Raw genomic sequence first — 25429 nt, forward strand, 5'->3', positions numbered from 1 at the left:
TAATCTGATCGGATATGCTTGACATCCTCTAAATCTGCCCCTAGGTGCTCACTGTGCACTAGGCACTTTCAATGTATTAGCTCATTTAATTTCCATGACATTTATATGATCTTGATAGTATTAGTCTTGCTCTTTTACAGAAGAATTCAATGACTCTTAGAAAAGCTAAGTAATTGCCTATCTTCATACAGTTTAAGAAAAGACCAAGCTGACGTTGAAACCAGATATTTTTACTTCATTATCCAAATGCTAGAGCCTCTAGAGCAATTTTTTTTGGTCAAGGTCTCAGGTTTATACTAGCCAGTGTTAGTCAGTGTTAGTATTAATATTTGGTTCGCCAAAGAGTTCGTTCAGGTATTTCTGTAAGCTGTTCGGAAAAACCTGAACAAAATGTTTGGCCAACTCAATATTAGTATTAGTATTAGTATTAGTATTAGTATTAGTATTAGTATTAGTCTGTATTAGTCAGCTCAGACTGCTATAACAAAATACCAGAGACTGGTTGTCTTAAACAATCGAAATTTATTTTCTCACAGTTCTGGAGACTAGAGGGTCCAAGATCAGGGTTCCAGTATGGTCAAGTTCCATCATGAGGGCTTACTATGGATTGAACGTCCATATCCCCCTACCATTCATATGTTTAAACCCTGATTCCCAATGTGATGATATTTGGAGATGGGGCCTTTGGGAGGTGATTAGGTCATGGCACAGAGCTCTCATGATTGGATTAGTGTCCTTATAAGATGAGACATATTGAGAAATAAATGATATTTCATTCATTTTAAATAACAGCTCTTTTGCTTTGGTTAGGACAAAGTTTAGAGGAAACAGAAGTGATTGACTAAAACATGCCACTGTTTCCTGTTTTGCCAGAATGTGTGAATTAAAGTAGGAAGTATCCATAGTCACACAGTGAATAAATGATCGAAATACGGGTTACTAATTTTCAAGAGACTAAAGAAAGGTTTAAAAAAAGAAGTGGAAGGGGCTTCCCTGGTGGCGCAGTGGTTGAGAGTCCGCCTGCCGATGAGGGGGATGCGGGTTCGTGTCTCGGTCTGGGAAGATCCCTCATGCCGCGGAGCGGCTGGGCCGGTGAGTCATGGCCGCTGAGCCTGCGCTTCCGTGAGCCCGTGCTCTGCAGCGGGAGAAGCCACAGCAGTGAGAGGCCCGCGTAAAAAAAAAAAAAGAAGAGGAAGAGACATGAGAGAGCTTGCTTCCTCTCTCTCTGCTCTCTGCCATGTAAGTAAGGACGCAAGGAGAAGACCATCTGTGAAACAGGAAGCAGGCCTTCACCAGCCACTCTGTTGTCTATCAGCACCCTGATCTCAGACTTTCAGCTGCCAGAACTGTGATGAATAAATTTCTGTTGTTTAAGCCATCCCATCTACGTTATTTTTGTTCTAACAGCCCAAAGGGACTAATGACTAACTCACAAACACATCAAAACCTAGTTACCTCCCAAAGGTTCCATCCCTAAAACCCATCATACTGGGGGTTAGGGCTTCAGCACACGGATTTTGAGGGGGCACAATTCAGTCCAGAGCATCTTCCCCTGTCTTAATCTCTGGACCCCTTTCTGCAAAGCCAGGTCATTTTCTTTTCAGGCTTTCCTTCAGTGGAGATAAGAATAGCCACTTAAGTCAGACTTAGTGTTGTTCCTCTTAGCCTGGCTTAGAACCTGGCCCATTAGGCATTTTCAGTCTTAGAAGAAGAATCAACTCAGGTTATTAACTGGGGGAGACAATTGCCATTTATTTATTTCCTCTTTCTTTATTCTAAAAAGGACGAGTAACGCGTTAGCTTCTGTTGTCAGAATAACAACAAGGGCATTTTCAGGCAGTCAGTTCATTAAGGAAATTTGTCTTGTAATTGGAGCTTCAGAGGCTCACCCGACATCTATGTCATCCACAGTATACATTAGCCTTCTCTCTAGGTTTACAAATTTTATCGTAATGATTGCAGCTAATATAAATATATCCCGGCCAACTTCTTCATTTAAAATTCAGTCACAGCAGGGGGCTCCCAGCCCCCGGGGACAGAGCAGGCTCCAGGCCTGGCAGCCTCACTGTGAAACAGCACAGTGGGAGAGCTCATCCAGCTAAGTTAACACAAGCTCTGCAGAGGGCCCCCTCCTTCCGCTCCAGCCAGTGGCTTCTGGACCAAACCTCTGACTCCTCCAGAACTCCCTCAATGCGGTAGAACACACCCCGGCCGTCCTGTCCTCTGCTTCCCTCCACCAAGGACTGGAAGGCAGTAACATGCTATCTCTCCAGTCCCAGACCGTTGGCTCCCTCTGCCACCCGCAGAGCTGCCAGCTCCTTCCTTCCTTCCCCGTTCCAGTGATCCCAAAGGGAGCCCAAGTCCTGCAGCACCAGCAGAGGTGCTGTCTTGACAAGTGAGAAGGCTGGCTCAGACGGCCCCCCAGGGTTCAGCAATGGTCTGGCAAAGAATCCAAGTGTTGGCAACATGTCTTTCCTTGAAGGAAAGACATGTGACCAGAAACCCTTTAGTAGTCCGAGGAGCAGAGTCCTCTGGTCCTCAGGCAGGCAGGCAGGGAATGCTTATGCTAGAATGTGGTAGTGCTAGAAAGAAACTGAAGGTCATCTTGTCTAACCTTGGCCTAGCAGAGAGAAGAAATCTCAGGAAAGAACAGGTCATGAAACGACAGGTCATGCACCCATCTTTCCTGAACGCAGGGTCCATGCACTTCCCTATAGTTTACAAAGCCAAAAGCCACAAAACCCAGGCCAGGCAAAGACAGCTGGGTGTACCCATAAACACATCCAGCATCCTCAGGTATGTGAGAACCCAGGTTCCCCGCCTCCAGCTCCACACACTTTCCTAACCTCTCTCTGCAGAGTTTCTTTCTCCCTTCCCAGCCCTGCTCTCAAATGAAAAGCTGAAATCTGGGTTGGGGAATTGGCTCCCCTGGACTTTCCTCAGGAGGTGAAATTGCTTTCAGTCTTGGCTCTCTTTAGCAGAACTGACCCTTTCACTAACTTGCTTTTAGCCTGAGACTTGGGAGGGGTGAGAGAAAAAGCAAGAAAGTAGGTTCTTTCCAGAACCCATTACCTTTCTCTCTCTCCGTGTGTTTTCAGATGGGTCTGATTTGGGCTTCATATTACCCTCTAATCCATTTCAAGCAGCTTAAGCCCCAGACTGACAGCGATGAAGTTCGTACTAACAAATGCAACTCTGGTTCCATTATTCACTTTTGAAGGGAAGGAGGCCCTTCCTGTTCTGTATTTCAGTCTATTATGCTGTCTGTGTCTTATTATGTAAAGCCCCTGGTTTGTTGATAGTTTTAGTATCCTATGTATTTAAAGCCTGGGCAATGGAATAAAGATGGGCAAGGATAGGCTCTGTGCTGATGCAAATTGAAACTGAAAAGATATTAGACTGAAAGAGTCAGGGAGGATATCGGAAAAAGCTGCTGCATAAATTGAGGCAGTGCCACCCTTCCAGGAATGCTACTCTTTACCAAAGTGAAACCACAGATGCAAATTTTAGCACTGGCTAGAGGTATCACTCCAACAGCCTCTTTGCTCAAAAGGACCATATAATAATCATAGCTAATAATCATAGCAAGTTACTGAGCACTTACTATGTGGCAGGAGCTGCTGAGCGCTTTCCACACAGTATCTCCTTCAGTTCTCATAGCAACCCTATTCTGGAGGTGCTGTTTTAACGTCCATTTCACAGATGAGTTAACTGAGGCCTGGAGATTTTAAGAAACTTGGTTTGGCTCACAGAGCTCAGAAGTTGTAGGTGCACAATTTGAGAACCCAGGCATCCTGACAAAGATGGGCTACACCCTGATTCACTGTTCTTTATCCGTTCTTTTTCTCTAAATAAATTTCCAGCTCAAGTACCTGGAGAAAAGCCCAAGGAAGATGCTGTCGGTCTAGGATAGTAAAGGTAGCTCACGCCAACATGAAGAAGCAAATCCAAAGAGATGCATTATTTTGTCATTCCGTTTTAAGCTGGGGTCTGGCTCTGGCTGTGACCTCTCTACTAGATAGTTTCCGTGTGTGAATCAAAAAGGCTAGTTAGAGGGCTCTTTTCCATCCCCAGTCATTTCCACTTCTGGTCAATGTAAGAATGATATTTGGGCTGGAGCATGGAACTGGTCATATCATTTTTAAAATTTTTATTGAAATATAGCTGATTTATAATGATGTGTTCATTTCAGGTATACAGCAAGGTGATTCAGTTATACATATATATATATTACTTTTTATATTCTTTTCTATTATAGGCTATTACAAGATATTGACTATAGTTCCCTGTGCTATATAGTAGATCCTTGTTGTTTATCTATTTTATATATAGTAGTGTGTATATTTTAATCCCAAATCCCTAATTTATCCCTCCCCACCTTTCTCCTTCAGTAACCATAAGTTTGTTTTCTATGTCTGTGAGTCTAGTGCTGTTTTGTAAAAAAGTTCATTTGTGTCCTTTTTTTTAAGATACAATGGAATATTACTCAGCCATAAAAAGAAACGAAATTGAGTTATTTGTAGTGAGGTGGATGGAGCTAGAGTCTGTCATACAGAGTGAAGTAAACCAGAAAGAGAAAAACAAATACTATATGCTAACACATATATATGGAATCTAAGAAAAAAAATAGGTCATGAAGTACCTAGGGGTAAGACGGGAATAAAGACACAGACCTACTAGAGCATGGACTTGAAGATACGGGGAGGGGGAAGGGTAAGCTGTGACAAAGTGAGAGAGTGGCATGGACATATATACACTACCAAAAATAGATAGCTAGTGGGAAGCAGCCGCATAACACAGGGAGATCAGCTAAGTGGCTTGTGACCACCTAGAGGGGTGGGATAGGGAGGGTGGGAGGGAGGGAGACGCAAGAGGGAAGAGATGTGGGAACATATGTATATGTATAACTGATTCACTTTGTTATAAAGCAGAAACTAACACACCATTGTAAAGCAATTATACTCCAATAAAGATGTTAAAAAAAAAGATTCCATGTATAAGTGATATCATACGATATTTGTCTTTCTCTGTCTGACTTACTTCACTTAGTATGATAGTCTCTAGATCCATCCATTTTGCTGCAAATGGCATTATTTCATTCTTTTTCATGGCTGAGTAATATTCCATTGTATATATGTGCCACCTCTTCTTTATCCATTCATCTGTTGATAGACCCTAGGTTGCCTCCATGTCTTGGCTATTGTAAATAGTGCTGCTATGAACATTGGAGTGCAGGTATCTTTTCAAAGTATAGTTTTCTCTGAATACGTGCCCAAGAGTGGGATTCCAGGATGATATGATAACTCTATTTTTAGTTTTTTATAGAGGCTCCATACTGTTCTCCATAGTGGCTGCACCAATTTACATTACCACCAACAGTGTAGGAGGGTTCCTTTTTCTCCACACCCTCTCCAGCATTTATTATTTGTAGACTTTTTGTTGATGGCCATTCTGACCAGTGTGAAGTGATACCTCATTGCCCTATCTTTATTGCTGCTCCAGCCCACTTCATTCAGCTCCAAATAGTGAATAAGAATTCTACAATGAACAGGGACTTCCCTGGTGGCACAGTGGTTAAGAATCCACCTGCCAATGTAGGGGGCATGGGTTTGGTCCCTGGTCCGGTAAGATCCCATGTGCCACAAAGCAACTAAGTCCATGTGCCACAACTGCTGAGCCTGCACTCTAGAGCCCACGAGTCACAACTACTGAAGCCCGCACACCTAGAACCTATGCTCCGCAACAATAGAAGCCACCGCAATGAGAAGCCCGTGCACCACAACAAAAAGTAGCCCCTCTCACCACAACTAGAGAAAAGCCCACGCGCAGCAACGAAGACCCAGTGCAGCCAAAAATATAAATAAATAAATAAATAAACAAAATAAAAATAATAATTAAAAAAAAGAATTTTACAATGAATAGAACAGAACCTAAAGAGTCTCTCCTACTTCATTTATTTAAAAATGTTAAAGTGTAGAAAGCTTTCAGGTAACAGGGTTTTCTTCTTTTCATCATATTCAATGTTGATTAATTCCATATTTTTCCAGCAGCAGTTGTACAATATCACTCAAAATGCAAATGGGAAGACACAGCAAGGAAAGCATGAATGAGAAACTCATATCTCAGGGGCCTGGTGACTCACACTTTGTTCTCATGGTTACTCTGATGTCAGAGAAGCTCTGGTGGGTGTGAAAAGCCTGGTGGAAAAAATTACCTGCCCAGGGCCTCTTAACCTTTTGGATACATATTCTTACTAATCTCAAAGGATCAGCACCTTGCTGGTTTGCTTGCAACAGGGACAGCTGGACAAAACAGCTCTCATGCTGGTAACAACATGAAGACTTCACGATGACATCACGAACTGGACAACAAAGCTCCCTAGTGGACCAGTCACAGAGGACCTCTACTGTTCAGTGCATCCAAGGAGCCCCCAGAAGATGTAAAGTTTGATGACCTAATTTCCCAGCTTATGAGCTGAATGTCTGAAACTGGGTTTGGGGAGGTAAATGGAGATCTGTGGTCTCTGGATGGAAGATCAGCATTTTAGGTCAGTGTTTCCACCTGAGATGATTGGAATCATGAGCATTTGTCTAGATTGTCATATAATCACTGGTCTGTTGATTTTGCCAACAGAGTAGCAGGCTTCTTTCATCAAATGTAACAGACGCACCATAATCTCCCACGTTTGGAGGTGGAGGGTTTTATAAAGTGGCAAAGCCTGAATGCAATGTAAGAAAAAGTCTCTTCCTGGAGCAGCAGAGTGCTGAGGAGCCCCAGTGAAATGAGGGAGATGGAGTGGACACAAGGATGCATCACAGGATAAGCACAAAAATTCAGTGAGATTCACTCATTCATTGATTCTCTCACTTAGCACCTACTACTCTGTGCCAGTCACTGTGAAGTGGTCTGAGGCCACAGCAGAGAGTAATCCAGGTGCAACACTCCCTACCCTCGCAAAACTCTGGATAGGGGTACAGAGAAGGAAGAGAAAAACAACAGACAGACCACTACATCCACTATGACGAGTGCTGAAAGGAGAAGTGGTGGGTGTGATGCTGCTACCTAATGCTAGAGATGTCATCAGTAAGGCACAGTCACAAACTACCACACCCCATTCACCTCACTTTGTTTCTCTTCTCCTTTGTTGTTACCTCTGCCTAGAACAGTCAACCCCAGACAGTCGGGTGGCTTGCCCCCTCATCTCCAGATCTTGACACAAATATCTCCTCTGTGAGGCCTCCCTGGACACTCTACTTAAATTGCAAAGTCCCACTCCCTCTCCCCTTTCCCATTTTATTTTTCTCATTGGTATTTATCACCATCTGCCAGGTGTATATACTAACGTATTTTGTTGATTGTTTATCTACTCCTCGTAAATATAGTAAGCTCCATGAGAAAAGAGATTTTCTCTATTTTTTTTTTTTTGACTGCTAAGTCCTTAGCACCTGGAACTATGTGTTAGGTACTCAATAAGTAATGGAATGTTAAACAAATGTTGATTTAAGAAAAACTAAAGAATCCATAGGTGTTATCCTTGCCAGGAGACTGAGGGGATGATAAGGTGGAGGAGTTCAGGCAGAGGGGGCAACACGGGCTGAGGTCCAGAGGTAGAGAAAGTAGGGCGTGTGTGAGAGAGGAATCTCAGCTCAGCTCAGCTCTGTTCTGCTCCCATGGGCTGAAAGTCAGAGTTGGCGGGAGTAGAAAGTTGGGGGCAAGAGATGAGACATAAAGTCAAACTGAGGCCAAATTTGTAAACTTGTTATTGAGCTTGGGCTTAATCTTCTGGTTACTGGGTAAATACTGAGGATATATTATTTTATTATATGTAGTATACATCTATATTATTTTATTTTAAATATTTTAATAAAGAGCATGAAATTATCAGATTTAAGTTATGGAAAGAACACTTTGGCTACAACATGACAAATTAACTAAAGTAGAGCATCAAGGGCAGGGAGGCCTATTAGGAGGCTTTTGCAGAAGTTTTGGCAAGAGATGATGGTAACATAAGCTAGGTTGGTGTCAGAAAGGTGGAGACACGGATCTGGAGATATTCAGGAGACAGAATCAATAGGCCTAAATTATATATTAGGTATGAGGCATGAGAGAAGGAAGAAGCCTATGTTTGTATAATGGACCTTGGGTTAGGGAGGAATGCCATTCATTGAGCCACATCAGAAGAAGAAAAATGGACACCTTACAGGGTAAGTGTTGAAGTCCCAGTGTGGTATCCCAGTGGAGATGGCTGGTAGAAGTCTGGTCACATTGGTGAGCAGTTCTGGGGGAGACACATATTTGAGAATCATCAGTATATATATATTAAGTCCTGAGAGTAAATGAGCCCATCCTGGGAATAAAGGACTAGTCCTAGACTACACCTTAGGGATGGACCTGAGGGATGCTTACCCAGGGAACCAAAAGGAAATCTGCCAGCTCAGGACTCACAGAATCCTCAGAGTCAAGGCATTTTCTTGTGGTAGCAACGTCTAGCTTCATTGGGTGAGAAGCCAGAGTTGAGCAGAATGAAGAACTGAGGCAAGTAAAAAAGGGTTACCAATATTGACCTTGGAGAGACACAATCCCGACTTCAAGTCCTGATCTTGCTATTTACTCCCTTACCAGCTCCATATCCCAGGGCTTTTTTTAATGGAAAAATAGGAATCATCATGCTTTCCTCCTATGGATACCATTAGATTTGAATGAGAAAATGGAAATATACATGAAGGTACAACGCCTCAGCCTTTGCAAGTTTGTTCAACAGTTCATTCAGTAAGTATTTGCTGCACACGTATGAAGTACCAGGCACCAAGGAGGCCATGATCCAAATAGACCCAGGCCTGCCCTTAAGGCACTCACAGTCTAGGGAAATTCAACAAGAGCCTTAGAATTTAAGGAAAATACTGAATTGTTTCTGGCCTAACTGGATGGCCCCTGGATGGGAAACAATTTGCCTTCACTTTCTGAGTGTTCTGAGGCTGGTGCTTACACTGCCCCAGACTTCAGCAGTCTCCCCCACAGGCCCCCAACTGTACAGTAAGGTTTGCATTTTTCCTGACCACCTCCTGTCTTAGAGCCAAATTCTCTAATTTCCTGACCTGACCTCACCTCTTTTCTTCAGCCTTGCTATCTGATGGAATGAACCTACTTATTATAATGCAGCCTTCATGAGGCCAGAGATTTTTGTCTGATGTACTCACTGCTGTTTCCCTAGTACCTAGTTTTTGGCATAAGGTAGGCACCAATGAATGATTGAACCAGAGTATCCTGTGTGTGGCAAGACAGTGTTTCTGGGTCTAGGAGTCTGGGTGAAGGAGCAATGAGAGAGGCATTTGTTAGCTGAAAACAGACGGTTTGCTTGTCAACAACGGGGCAGGTGAGCCCAGCGATCAGTGCTGGGATCAGGACATCAGTCAGAGGTGGTGCTTTGAAAGGGGAATCTTCCAATCCCTAAGAAACACAGTTGCTATTCTACCCATGTTAAATGCCTTTCCATTCACCTGGCCTGAGCCGGCTCTGGTGGGGGTGAATCAGCGTCCAGTGAGACAGATAGAAGGCTTGAGAGTGTCATGACTGCCCACAGTCTCCTCTCTCTACTCCTCCTCCTTGCTTCACTTAACAAAAAAAAGAATGACTGTGACATGGACAATAAGCTGTGAGCCCCCAGGTTGTGCTCTCTGCCTTCTCTTTACTTCTCAGGAAACAAAATCATCACTCTTCTGGACAATCAGAGTTTCCTCTGGGAGGGGCCCGGGGCTGGAAAACAGGAGTGAGGCCAACGTTCTGACCCATTGGGTAGAAATCCAGCCCTGCCACTGACTAGCAGTGTGACCCAGAGCAGCCCATAACCCCCCTGGGCCTCAGTTTCCTCCAACGTAAGAGGGCAATGGGTTTGCAATGATAATTAACTGAGATTGCATGTCTGACAATAAATACGAAGTCTGGTGGATGGAATGACACAGAACTCCAACAATGTGTGTTCCTCCCAATCACATACCAGGCCAGTGGAAGGTGTCTTATGTACAGGTAATCTATAATTAAGTTTTTACAAAATTATTCCATTTGTATTTGAGTCTTTCTATGCTGCAAAGCCAATAGAATACAGATCAGGACAGCTTTATTTTTATCTGGCATAAAATAGATACTAAATAAGTACATTAAAGGATTAAATGAACATATAAATGAGTGGATGGCCCCAAAATACCTTTCTAACCTTATTTCTCCTTCACCCACTCTCCTAGATCCAGAAACACTGTCTTCTTACTGCCCCATGTTCATATCTAGTTCAAGGCTAATTCCGTGATTTTATTTCCTGTGAACCAAACAATAAATATCTACTGTGTAACTATGTTGTGTTCAGTACCATTTATGGGCCCATAGGAAATAAAAAGAATAAAAAAATGTAGTCCTACCCCCAGGGAACTTACACTTTGGTTGGAGTGAGGAATGAACAAGGCCAACTTTAAGAGCTGGGATAAATGGAGGTTTCTTGAAGGTTGTGATATTTGAGCCAGGTCTGGAAAGACATGACCTGAGGGTCCCCAAGCAATGTCCCTTTAAAATGAGACTTTCTTTCTTTGGTCACCTAATGGTCCCTAAAATAGTTGAAGCCTGTCAGCTTTAAATATAAATCCAAGTGGTACAATTTAGTGACAATACACAGTTTGAGTTTAGAGATTATGGCAGACTCTACTCATTGTCTGTCCAATATCTGTTTTTGCATTCTTCCTTAGTGATACAAACACAATCTCATTTGGGGGTGGTGATGTGCCCAAGTAAAGATACTCAATTTTGGGGAGATTGGGATTGACATATACACACTACTACATATAAAATAGATAAGTAGTAAGAACCTACTGTATAGCACAGGGAACCCTATTCAATATTCTGTAATGATCTATATGGGAATAGCATCTAAAACAAGAGTGAATATATGTATAACTGACTCACTTTGCTGTACAGCAGAAACTAACATAATATTGTAAATCAACTATACTCCAATACAAAAATTAAGAAAAAGATACTCAATTTTCCACACTTCCTCCCGGGTAAAAGTGTTCCTGTGACCTAGTTCTGGACAATGAGATAAAGCAGATGTTACTGGGTGGGGCTTTTATGCAGAGGTATTTTCAAAATAATAACAAATAATTATAAATGTTACCTGGAGTAAACTGCTGGCAAATATAGCCCTATTTCCAGGAAAGTTCCTTAAAAGGAATGGGCTCAGTGGCATGTGCTTTGCCACTTTACTCTTTCCCTTCATCCTTCCTGGAACATGATCCAATGCTTGAAGGCCAAGCAGCCATCTTGTAGACACAAAGAAGAAAGCTAAAATTGCTGAAATTGATAGAGCTGAAGATGCGAATGATGATAGAGCTGCAGATGCTAGAGATGCTAAAGATGCTAAAGATGAAGGTGTTAATGATGCTGGAGCTGAAGATGCTAAAGATGATAGAGCTGAAGATGCTAATGATGCTAGAGCTGAAGATGCTAATGATGATAGAGCTGAAGATGCTAATGATGATAGAGCTGAAGATGCTGAAGATGCTAAAGATGAAGGTGCTAATGATGCTGGAGGTGAAGATGCTAATGATGCTAGAGCTGAAGATGCTAATGATGATAGGGCAGGAAGAGAGAGGAGTCTGGGTCTTCAGTGACCTTCCTGAGCAGTTGCATCTGAAGACTGCCTGTTTCCAGAGCACACGTTGCATTCAATAAGTTAACCCCTTATTTATTTAAGCCACTCTTAGTCACATTTTCTGTTGCTTGCACCTGAATAGAATCCTAACTGATACAGACATCAGGTCATGCTCAAATGTAAGAGTGTGACTGGCTTTTTTTTTTTTTTTTTTTTTTTTTTTTTGCGGTAGGCGGGCCTCTCACTGTTGTGGCCTCTCTCCCGTTGTGGAGCACAGGCTCTGGATGCGCAGGCTCAGCGGCCATGGCTTACAGGCCCAGCCACTCCGCGGCATGTGGGATCTTCCCGGACCAGGGCACGAACCCGAGTCCCCTGCATCGGCAGGCGGACTCTCAACCACTGCGCCACCAGGGAAGCCCCTGTGACTGGCTTTTAACTTACATATTGTAAAAGGACTTAAGGCTTATTTGTACCTGGCACCTCAGCCCCCCATCACCTGGCTTGTCTCAAGAAGAGTAATCCTGGGACTTCCCTGGCAGTCCAGCAGTTAAGACTCCACGTTTCCAATGCAGTGAACATGGGTTTGATCCCTGGTTGGGGAACTAAGATCCCACACGCTGCACAACGTGGCCAAAAATTTTTTTTAATAAATAAAAATTTTAAAAATCAAATGAAAAATAAGAGCAATCCCATCACCCAGTGACCACAAAATAGATGACCTGATAGTACCCAGAGTACACCTAATCTGTTATTACTGATTCATCTTCTAAGTTCCATTGACAAGTGTGCAATTCTGTCCCAATAAGACAAGGAAAGATGCCATTTCATCGATGAACTGCAGGCTATCAGAACAAAATATTCTCTTCTCTACTTTCAGGGTTTGCCACAGCCTGCCTATAACAGTGAGAAATTATAACTTTTAACTTTTTTCTTTGGTTAGAAATCTGTTTTCTTCACAGAATCATAGGAGGCCAGGAGACAGCCTGCTTTGACTTGCTTGTGTTCTGCCCATTTTTCTGTGTATCTGTGTCTCTGTGTAAAGACCCACTCAGTTGGAGGTAAACCAACCTAGTTACAGAGTCAACTCTGGAATTGGAAGAAGCTGGTTCTCAGTCCAATTCAGACTCAGGGCAAAAGTTCAGGGGGCAGAGCAAAGGAAAAAGGCATTTGAGCAACAGTAGTCAAAGGCATAGAAGTATGGAAAGATTTAGGTTTGCACATAGGACCCTGAGTAGAGCAGTCCCATTAGGGTGAAAAGGACACCTGAGAGATTTGAGTAAAAGAGCTGGGAAGGTAAGCTAGGGAACAGTCTGTTGGATGCTGAGCTAAAAAGACTGGGTTTTACCACATAGTAATGAAAACAAAAGTTAAAATCATAGAATACTTTTCAGGTTTCTAAATATTTTCATCTATATAAGGCCACCTGATCCTCACAACAACCTCTGAGGTAGGTGTAATACTGGTTTCTCTTATCTTTGTTTGAAGGACAGGGCCTGGAGAAGTTAAATAAGTTGTCCAATGATCCACAGCTAGAAACAGTAAGTTGAAACTCAAAACCAGGTCTTTAGCTTCTTAATCCAGTGTTCTTTTACTTTACCAGCTGAGGATGGGAGTGACATAATTTTTGTAATTATGCATTTACACAGACAGTAGGAGGTAAGGGTGAGGCAGTGCAACCAGCAAGGGTGCTTTTGTGATAGTTCAGTGTTAGGTGAAAGGGTTTGAATTAAATTTGTGTCAAGAATCCAATGAAAAAAGAGAAAAGAAGACAAGAGTACTGGTAAGGAGGAATCAGCAATACAGGAGAAACTTTCCTACTCAGTTTCCACTGAACCAGCTCTCCAGATGGACCAACGTTCGTCATCTCTTCTGTGAAACAAAACGGTCGATGCCCATAGCAAAGTGAATGCTTGTGACAAGTAGGCAACTACCTGGTTCAATGAACCTTCTGCTCCCACCAGTTGGGTTTCTTCCTAAACTTGCTTATTCCAGTTATTCTTGTTATTATAATGACATAATCAAATATTACAATTGTTGTTTTTATTATTGTTGTTATGTAAACCAACAAGTCAGATGCTTCAGGAATAGTCAATAAAGATGAGTCATGAAAATGAGCTCTTCAGATTCCTTTGCAAACTCTTTAGTGTTTGCTCTGCTTTTCAGAAACCTGAAAACTCTTAGATAATGTATTAAGGATATGGTTTATTTGAGAAAGTTGCCATTTTTAAATCCAACTAGCAGACTCATACTCAGAGAAAGGCCTTGACCCTCTATCAAAAGACTGGCTTTCTTTCATTAAAATAAAGTTTCAAGTATATGAGTAGCTTTTAATTTCTTGATTATAATTGATTCTTTTTTTTCAATTAATTGACTATCAGTATTGGTCCTATGGGATGAGTGGGCTTCTTCTGTAGTTAGAATTACAGAAAGCTGAAAGAGATTTTGGAGATCAACTAACCCAGGCACTCTCTAAACTTCGTGTGTATCAGAATCCCCTGAAGAGTTTGGTAACACACACTTGCTGGGCCTTAACCAAGATTTCTGATTCAGTGGTTCTGGGGTGGGGCTTGAGAATTTGCTTTTCTAACACATTTTTCAGGTGAAGTTGATGTTGCTTGGCCAGGGACCACACTTTGAGAACCACTGAACCCACCCATCACTGAGGAAGCTGTAAGGCTTGGGATTGTAAAGGGATTCCCTCAAGTTCACACGATGGGCTAACAGGAAAGCTGAGACCAACTCCCAGGTCTCCCAGATGTCAGCTCAGAAATCTTTCCACTGCCCCCTGCTGTCAAGATGAAAAAGGTGATATTTGTCATAGATTAAAGATGGCCACGATGTCTTTGACACTTTTTCCGTCCAGAGGTGCCATCTACATTCTCGCTCACGATCTACGCCGGTTCTATGATTGCATGACCAGTAGCACATGGTAGAAGTAGTGCCACACCTGTTTCCAGACCCAGTCTTAAGATGGCAGTGGCTTCCACTTACTGGCTCTTGGAACTTCTGCTCTGGGAGCTCTGAGCTGCCATCTAAGAATTCTGACCACCTTGAGGCCACCATACTGGAGAGGTCATGCCAAGGCACTCTGGTGGATAATTCTAACTGAGCCTAGCCCTCCATCCATCCCCAGCAGGTGACAGATATAAAGTGTACTGTCTTGTGCTCTCCAGACCTTCCAACACCCCAGTGAATACCAGTGAATGACCTCTGTGGATGCCATGGGAAACATAATAATTGCTCGGCCCAGATTCCTGATCCACAAAATCATGAGGTATATTATAGTGGTTGTTGCTTTAAGCCACTAAGTTAGGTGGTAGTTTGTTATACAGCCATAGATAACTGGAACAATATTGAAAAGACAAAAGCTGTGAGGACCTGGGGTTCTATTTACAGGCTGAACTTAGAGACAAAAGCAATCTGTGTGAAATGTAATAATGAGTGACTGACTAGATACAGGCATCTAGTGAAAGCAAAAAGGCAAAATGGACTGATTTTTTTGCTCTGGAGACTGTGAATATACTCGGTGTCATGTACCAGAATAAAGAGTCAGGAGGCAGGGTTAATTTTTAGAGGAGATTTGGGGCATAGAGAGGTTGATGTGGGTGGTAAAATCGTGAGTTACAATTTTAGACACTTCAAGTCTCCCAGCCAGAACGCCCAACCTCCCACCCCATTTCCCGAAGTCTTTTGGGGACCCTCTCAGTCTCCCCATCTGGCCATCCATCCACCCATCCATGCTGCTCAGTCCCCACCCACGCACTCCTCCCTGAATTCAGATAACTCTTCTCGTCTCAGTGGTTCACTGCCACACTACTTCATGCGCTGTTTTCTGCATTATGATTTGATATTTTTCATTCTTCTCCCAGGTGCAGCTGTAAACTCCTGATGGACACAACTTGCCTTTAACCTTCTCCTCGACACTGAACACAATCCTGTGGACCCTGTTGGTGTCCCTAGCACTCTCTCCAAGTGGAAATTGTGCAGGCTCATGTTATAACAGCAGGAAATAAAAAAGGTGAGCTGCAGTGGGAGCACCAAGGTTGGGATCTTCTGAACGCTAATGTCATGTTTCGTGGCAATGCCAGTGAAGTATGTCTCTGAAAGTGACTGTTTTGAAGAGTAATATTCATCTCAGTATGCTCTATTTTGAGCTGTTTGTAACAATATCACTCAATCGGTGGGTATAAACACGTATACACTTAAACCCTTCCTGTTTTATCTGTTTGGCAATTCAGTTAAATTTCTGTTTTAATTCTCAGAACTGGTAATCAAGTTCAAAATTCAAGCCAAGTCGGGCTTCCCTGGTGGCGCAGAGGTTGAGAGTCCGCCTGCCGATGCAGAGGACACGGGTTCGTGCCCGGTCCGGGAAGATCCCACATGCCGCGGAGTGGCTGGGCCCGTGAACGATGGCCGCTGAGCCTGCGCGTCCAGAGCCTGTGCTACACAATGGGAGAGGCCACAACAGTGAGAGGCCCACATACCACAAAAAAAAAAAAAAAAATTCAAGCCAAGTCTTTTCTCTGCCACTTTGACACTGACAATTCCATAGAACCCTAAGAGCCCTTCAACCCTATTAAATCAGTCCATCGGCAAATGTTTTTCCTCTCCCTACTCTCCCAAGCACTGTTCTCTGGAGAAAACAGAAGACGTACCAAGTTCCGTGGGCATTGAAAGGAAGAAGGTTCATATCCAACTGGGGCTTAAATCAGGGCATGCTTCATAGAGAAGGTGGTGTTTGAAATTAACCTGTAAAAAATGAATAAAATTCAGTAGACAGAAATGATGGAGGGAGGGATCTGCAGGTCCAAGGGTCATTTATCATCACACAAAAGGAGCACCAGGCAATCTAGGTTAGACGAAGCATGGGGTACATGCAGAAAGGTGGGTTGGAGCCAACTGTATGAAGCCTTGGATAACAGGGCAATGAGTTTGGCTTGAATTTAATAAACAGTGAGAAACTAATTGAGTTTTGAGAGTTAAAAGGACAAGACTTTATTCACTGTGATAGTTTCCACAGTCCCTAACATTTTGCTTTACGTGTGGTAGGCAATTATTAAATATTTTTTGATTGATCAATGAACTGCCAAAGCCATTTGGAGGCACTGCTGGTGTCTGAATCTTTTGGAGACTTAATACTCCCCCTCTTTCTTCTCCAACGTTCAGGCAACATTTATTCTAGGAAATGGCTCTGGCTTTAAAGACAAAGGAGAAGAAAAACTCCCTGTAAAACAGAGGCCGTCAAAGCAGAACCATTTTTAAGTGGAATGATTTCTCCTTACCCAAACTTTACCGCAAGGCCCCATTAAGGAGCTGCAGAGCCCCAGCATGAAAGAACTATAAATTATGAGACTCCAGACATCAGGGACAGAGAGCCATGACTCCCACCGGAGTTTGCTGTCCAATTCTCCTTGCAGAGCATCCAAAGCAGATTGAAATCCTGGCTGAGAAGCTCATGGAGAGAGCTGAGGCAAAGGGCAAAGGCATTAAATAATATATAGATTTTCACAAAGGATCATTTCTGATTAAATAGCTGACTGCTCACATCGGTGGCCAGGTTAGGGAAGGATGGGAGGCTGGCATCTCTGACAGTGGGGGATGCAGGGTTGAGGCAATCAATAGCAGCACAGTGACCATGTTTAATGGGCTTTTTGTTTTAAACATCTTTATTGGGGTATAATTGCTTTACAATGGTGTGTTAGTTTCTGCTTTATAGCAAAGTGAATCAGTTTTATATATACATATGTTCCCATATCTCTTCCCTCTTGCGTCTCCCTCCCTCCCACCCTCCCTATCCCACCCCTAAATGCCCCAGATTGAAAGTCCAAATTTCTAGGAGGGTGATAAGGTGAAGACAATTTATCCTTGTTTTATTAACTCCCATGAAAGCACTTCTCCCTGCTCTAGGACACAATCATCTATCCAGTGGTATAAGTTAAAATTCCAGACACGCCCACACACCCCGGGAACAATTTCCCACCTCCAAGATTTTAGAAACAAGCTCTTTGGTGAGATACCTTACCAGGAGGGGGCTCCCGTTCTCACCCTTCTTTAAGAACACATCCGCACCGCATTATGCTAAGTGAAGTAAGTCAGACAGAGAAAGGCAAACATTGTATGATATCACTTACATGTGGAATCTTAAAAATACAACAAACTAGTGAATATAACAAAAAAGAAGCAGACTCACAGATATAGAGAACAAATTAGTGGTTACCAGTGCGGAGAGGGAAGGGGGGGCAAGATAGGAGTGGGAGATTAAGAGGTACAAACTATTATACATAAAATAATATGCAAGGATATATTGTACACAATGGGGAATATAGCCAATATTTTATAATAACTATAAATGGAGGATAACTTTAAAAAATTGTGAATCACTATATTGTCCAGTTGTAACTTATATAATATTGTACAGCTACTATACTTGAATGAAAAAAAAGAACATATCCTCACCAATCCCCCAGTGCCAGTGCATTTCCAGTGAATGGAAGCCTGGCCAGCATCGGGAGAGGAGGAGAACAGGCAGCACCTGTATCAGCTGCATGATTTGATTCAGCCTTGCAAATAACTACCTGCCTGTTCACCCAAGGCAAACGTTGATTTATGCTGAATGCTAAGTGATTGGGAAAGAATGATGACTCACTTTCACTGTATGACCTTTCTACTTTCACAAGAAGAAAGCAGACAGTTTAAAAAGAAAAGCAATTTGTCCTGTGCTGCTTTTCCCTAGTACGAAGTCTGAATTCCTCTGCCTGGTATTCAGGGACCTCCCTTCCAATGCACGCCCCACCACTCGCTAACTGAATCTACACTACTCCTTGGTGTCCTCTTCCACCTCCAATACAACATGCCTCCTTCTGTTTCCTTACTCACGATGTTCTCCTCTCCTCTCTGCTTTCCAAATCCATCTCACTCAAGGACCTGGACAAGCCCCAGGTTTTCTATGAAAACTTCAATGATTACTCTTGCCGTGAGCATTCACAGACTTAGCAGAGAAAGGCAGAATGCTATCAGACATTTGCTTTCCTCTCATTGTTTAGGGAGCTTACGATTTTAATTCTCTCTAAATTATCACCTTTTTAAGGAGGAGAAGCCTGTCTTTTGATGTATGCCTCACAGTGAGTGCTAAGGCTTGCAAAGTGGAGGCCTCGATAAACACTTGTTAATAGCAAGACCAATCCATGCGTTTAACTTATTAGCCTGCAGAGACCAGCAAAGAGTGGAAGGGAACATCCAACTCATTTGAAGAGTTAAGAGCCTTCAAGCTGGCCGGTCCTGTGACCACTTCCACCACTTCATCTTTTTATTTTTTATCGTTGCTGTGGCTGTTCCTTTATTTGATAATGATGATAAATACTTCCTATTTACTGAGCGTTTACTAAATACCAAGCGCCATTTTTAGTACTTAACCCATATTGTCTCATTTAATCCTCACTGCAACTACAGGAGAGAGTATCCCCATTTTAATGCTGAGGAAATTGAGACAGAGAACATTAGTAACCTCCCCGAGATCATTCCAGTGGAAAGGGCAGAACTGGGATTTAAATCCCAGCAGTACACCTCCAGAGCTTGAGCTCTGAGTGGTCTGTCTTTCCTCAACTTAGTTTCACCTGGTTTGTACAGCCCTTAGAATGACAGGGAGGGCACAACCCTTTCCCTGGAGGCATTAGAAATTATTTAACGCTTTATTTTTTTCTAAGTTCTTTCATCTGCATTAACTCATTTGATCTTGACAAGAGACCTCTGTGGAAGGTAGGTTGAGCATTTCTATACTTATGAATATGAATTTCTACACTTCGGAGGAAATGGATGCCTGGCCCAAGAGTACAACATGGGTCAGGAGAGCCAGGAAGTCATGGAAATAGAATCACAGGATGATAGAAAAGGGGGAAGAGTCAAGATCATACAATCCACCTTTCATTTTATAGCAAAGTGATCAAGGCACCAAGAGGCGACTTGCTCAAGATTAGGCACGAAACAGGTGGGAAAGCAGGCCTGGAACTGGATTGTGCGACTCCACGTCCATGGTCTTCCATTGCAGCACCAGGACCCTGAGCGTGTTCCCCAAAATCAAAGGTGAAAAGGGGGTCCTAGTCAAATATGTTGAGACCTACTGCAGGCTATGTCTGCCTCTCGGAGAATCATAATGCACAGGATTTGAAAAATCATGCCAAATGCTTCATAAACTCACTTGACCAAAGGAAAATGTCAAGACCTTTCATTACTAAACCTTTGCAGAACTCGTATTTCTATGGAAGTCAATTTGGGGCAAAATGCATAACAGATATATTGAAATATGGGCATATAAATAAATGTAATTCTTTTTCCCCCTCTTGGGACTAGATGTAAAAGGAAAGAAAAATAGTTCCTCTTCTTCCTTTCTTCTCACCTCTGAAACACCCCCCTTCCCAACACCATAACCAAATCATCACTCTTCTACACTACAATGAAACATATATAGGAAAAAATTTCACCCACTTAAATGAAACATAAAGGAAAATTAACACTCACCAAAGAAATAACACCTGTACCTTTGCCTGTATACACGCCGCATACATACTCACAGGTGCCTTGAATGCTAGGGTTTGGGGGTTTTGTTTTTTCCATTTCTTTGGGTTGTTACATTACTGTCTTTGCATAAGTAAGGATCTATCATATCCTTACTCTTCCTTTGGGATTTGCTCATAAAAGATTATATTAGTCTGCTCAGGCTGTCATAACCAAATACCAAAGTTTGGGGGCTTAAACAACAGAAATTTCTCACCTTTCTAGAGGATGGAAGTCCAAGATCAAGATGATGGCAATATAGGTTTCCTTCTGAGGCCTCTTCTCTTGGCTTGTAGGCAACTCCCATCTCACTGTGTACTCACATGACCTCTTCTTGGTGTGGTGCGTATGCCAGGGGGTGGGTGTGAGTGACAGAGAGAGAGAGAGAGAGAGAGAGAGAGAAAGTGCACTCCTGTGAGAGTGAGAGTCTGGTATCTCTTCTTATAGGGACATTAATTCTACTGCATTCAGTCTCCACCCTTTTTACCACATTTAGCCTTAATTCTTTCCTTATAGACCCCCCTCTCCAAATACAGCCACACCAGGGATTAGGACTTCAATATATGGATATTGAGGGAACACAATTCAGTCCATAACAAAGATGGAAAATATAATGATGACAGCAAAGAAGGTCATGTTTATGGTGACAGGAAAGGTCTCCACAATACATCAAATTTGATTTTAAAAAACCAAATAAAGGAACTTGAACAAACTATCCACACACTGCTGCCTCACATCCTTTTCACAAGTTGGGGGAAAAAAAATGAAAACATGTCAATGGATTATAACAGCTGTGTCTGAAAATGTTAATCTCTTATGAGCCAAAGTGAGGTGGCAAATATATATTAAGATATAAAAAACTGACTTTCTCTCCTTCAAGCACATCTTCGTGGCAGAGGGGCAACTGGGACCTAAAGTGGAACGGGAGGAGGAGGTTGAAGTGACGTTCGTGCACCTGGTGAGCTCACTGAGGGGCCAACCCGCTCTCTTGTGACCAGAGCCCCACAGGGGCTGCAACTCCTCCATCGACTTCTATCCCTGCCGCCTCCGCCTCCAAGAGAAGGCATGACTGTAGGCAACACGGCCTCTTCCCTGGGCTCCATACCCCCTCCACCTGCCAAGTGCATCCAGGGAGGAGGAAAGGGCATGTGGGCTAGAAAGGGCACAGCTCTCTGGAAGGCTGAGGGCGGCCTGCGACATTCATAAGAAGGACCTCACTGATCACTTCCTTTCTCATTATTTCGGCATTATTGTAATTTCATGGAAACACTCCTTCTTCCCCACACAGCTTCTGATGGCTATGGTTCTTGTTTGGTGTTGGCCCCTAGCAATGCTAATAAATGGCTTCTGGATCATTTTTATTCATTTTGCACATTTCACTCACAGTACTTCATGTGACTTATGTAGCCCCTACAGCTCATATTTCTATTTGAATTGCAGGGCAAGTAGTGAGTTTTAGCATTCCAACTGCACACACATTCTTCTTTCCCTCGAAATGAAAGATCATTTGAACTTTGAATTGCATTAGCATGACATTTTTCTACTAAATTACCCTGGCTGCACTCAACAGCCTGAAAAGAAACAAACCTCTTTTAACTCTATAGGCTATGTGAGTGAATAAATACCGGAGGAAATACCAATGGGGAAGTGGAGGGAGGACAACCCAGCAAGACTGGGTGCTCCCCCTGCCGTACGGAACCCATCTGCGCTGCTGGCCTGACAGGCTGGGGGCCATCCCTGTCTCACCGACACCGGACTGAGGTTGGGGCATCTAGATGGATGGAAGAGAAAGTTAATGGTCCTCAGCTAGCTGTTGCTTTGTAAAAACAAACAAACAAACAAACAAACAAGGTGCAGCTTCTCACATCACTTTTAAAAAGTAATAATGTTTACTTTCTCTTGTATTGTAATTGTAGGAAATATTCATTGTGGGAAATCTGGAACACACAAAAAGAATACAGAAGAAAATGAAAACTGCCCATATTCTCACCACTTAGGTAAACTATAGCTTTCAGAGGTATAGTTTTCCAAATCCTTTTAAGGGAGGTGGGTAGAGTTCTGTCCAATTATATATGCATATACCATCATTTAGTTGATTATACATAAATTAGGAGGTATGTATGTTTTTAATCATATATATGATTTGAATTTTTTACTTGATGTTTCTTTGGTGAGTATTTCCTCATTTCTTTAAAAATCATGATTTACAATGGCTGCATAATATTTCATCAGAGGAGTATATCGTAATTGATTTATTTAATCATTTCTTTATTTCTTTATTTTTGGCAGCGTTGGGTCTTCTTTGCTATGTGTGGGCTTTCTCTAGTTGTGGTGAGCGGGGGCTACTCTTTGCAGTGAGCGGGCTTCTCATTGCGGTGGCTTCTCTTGTTGCAGAGCACGGGCTCTAGGTCACTCGGGCTTCAGCAGTTGTGGCTCGTGAGCTCTAGAGCACAGGCTCAGTAGTTATGACACACAGCTTAGTTGCTCCACGGCATGTGGAAGACCATGGAGGACCACGGAAGATGCTCCACGACATCTTCCAGGACCAGGGCTCGAACTCGCGTCCCCTGCATTGGCAGGTGGATTCTTAACCACTGCGCCACCAGGGAAGCCCCATAGTTTTATGTTTATAAACAGTGTTGTGATGAACATCTTTTTGCATGTAACAGATCTGATAACTTATATTAGCTACCACTTCTTGAGCTCCTACTATGTGCCCACCATAACAGACACTTTCCAGAGAATATATTGTATCTAATATTTGTATACTATATTACAATATAATAATAATAAAATACAGTATATTAACCCTTGTAATCTCCCTTAGAGGTGGTCATTATTCTCCCCATTTTATAGGTCAAGAAGTTGAGGTGCAGAGGTGAACTAATTGGTTCAAAGCCTTCAGGTAGTGAAGAACAATTCTGGATTTCCCCCAAGAGTTTTCTGACTCCAGTGTCAATGCTCTTTTACCTGTGCTCTAGGATGTTACCATTATGAACTCCCAACTTCCAGGGCCCTTCCTTGAAGATCGCTGGATAAGATGTTCAAGGTCACCTACATAAAAACCCATCCCTACCTCAGATGTGTCTATAGACACCAGTCAGAGTCCCAGGAGCTCAGAGGGAGTTTGAGATTTGCCTCATCAGGGAACAGACATTTATTCTCTGGAGGCAGGTCGGGAGAGTGGACACACTGCTTGGGAAATTGCAGACACAGTGTCCCTCAGCTGCTCGCTGTCTGCAGCAGGGGCCGGATCAAATGAAGGACATCAGGACCTGGAGGGGCCACCCGGACCAAGGCTTCAGACCACTCAGACAGCTGGGTGCAGGGTGCTGGTGGATGCCAAGAAGGAAAAAATGGAGAAATAAATTGCTTCTTCTCAATGTTTGTTAGCAAGAAAACCCAGTGATATGCTTGACATTTTCTGTTTAAAGAGATCATATGTTTCCCCTTGCAGGTTGACATGTAAGTGTGTTATTCCTACTGAGTTGCTGGTGATAAGCACATATCTGGGTGGCTGTGTCACTGCTACGCTGGTGAAGGCACACATCCATTTACATTCATGAAGCTCCCCAACCATGCACTGGTCTCAGTAGTCTCCTCCTCCCCGAGATCTATGCAAGGCAGCCTTTGCCTTCCAGTGGGATGAAAATGGGGTCCACTGGTCTCCCCACATCTTTACCACCCCCAAGGGCAAGGTCTCGGTATGAACTCCATTGGCTGCACATTTCATGCAGTATAATCGTGCAGGTGCCAGACACAGACACAGAGGGTTGTGCTCTCATAATTCACAGGCTGTGTGCAGAGCCCCTGGAGAGCTTCAGTATGCTTCATTCCCTGGATTCAGGGTATTTCAGGGCTCCTCTTTATTCCTCTCCCAAATTTTATGAGATAGGGAGCGACATTTGGCGTAGAAACATAAGCTTCTCCTGAGTCAGGCTGGAAATCCTCCCCAAGAAATTACCCCAGAGCTTGAAGCAGAAAGATGCAATGTGAAGCAAGCTAGGGTTAGAGGTAGGACTGGCAATGGCATCTTGACTCTGCCAGTTATTAGTCATGCGACCTCGGACAAGTCAGTAAACTTCTCTGAGCCCCAGTTTCTTCATCTACAAGAGTCACTCATTCATCACATTAATGTATTCATTTAATTTTGTTCATTTATTGACTACCCGCTATGCTAATAATAGCTACCATCTATTGAATGATCACCAAGTGTTGGCACCATGATAAGTGCCATTTAACAAAGGACAATGAGACAGGCATGGTGTCTGCCTTTGTGGAATTTCTACCCAGTGAGAGGGCACTGTAAAACATATGTCAACAAGTAAGCATATAAAATCAGACTGGGATGAGTGCTATTAGGTAAATGAACAGAATGCAATAAATGTAAGGAAAGGAGAGATGGTAAGGATTGAGATAAGGATGATACTTTATCTTGTAGTAGATATCAAAGACTACGCAAAACACCTGGCATGAGTACACAAACAATAAATGATAGTTATTATTATTACTACTACTACTATTAACCTGATATTGCCTGGACCTCCCTGCCTTTTGAAATCTCTTTAGAAAAAACTTAAACCTCCAATTCCATTCTTTATGAACATCTCCACTCCAAAATGTCTGTAAAATTCCCAAGGGAAAATCTTCTAATCTTTCCAGCTCTGAGCTCTCATTCACTCAGTTTATGGATCATCCAACCATCTCATGCTCTTTCTGTGATGCCCCACACAGACCCAGATGGGAAATTCAACCCCTACCATAAATAAATAAATAGGTGAATAACACTCAGACTGCAATTTGTGCATTTAGTAGACATTACTGAAGATGCGGGAGAGCAGTGGGGTGGGGGGGTTACACGGCAGAGAACTTAAAATCGAACACTGGACTTTTCCAGTCTAAGATGTCCTTAGATCCTTGCTTGGACCACTCCATTTCATGGGCCTCACAGCTTACCATCAAGCTTCTTTTCAGGAGGAAAACGTATTTTTCTCTTTGATTGTCCTTGCAACTGTCAACATCCACACTCTCAGATTTCACCTTCTAACCTAAACATTTTATCAAGATTTTTCTCAAGGGAGCATTTTCCTGAAGAGAAATCCTGCTGCGTGCTAATAAAATTATACTTTTTTACCCCTGCTTCAGTGTTATTGTCATGATTAGTATTAGGATCAAACCTGACACCTTAGGAAAGGGTTTTGCAGATACAGTCTCCATAAATCTATTTCCTTGAAGTATGAAGGT

Source organism: Tursiops truncatus, chromosome 6 (genome assembly GCF_011762595.2).
Source record: "Tursiops truncatus isolate mTurTru1 chromosome 6, mTurTru1.mat.Y, whole genome shotgun sequence".
Classification (NCBI taxonomy): Eukaryota; Metazoa; Chordata; class Mammalia; order Artiodactyla; family Delphinidae; genus Tursiops; species Tursiops truncatus.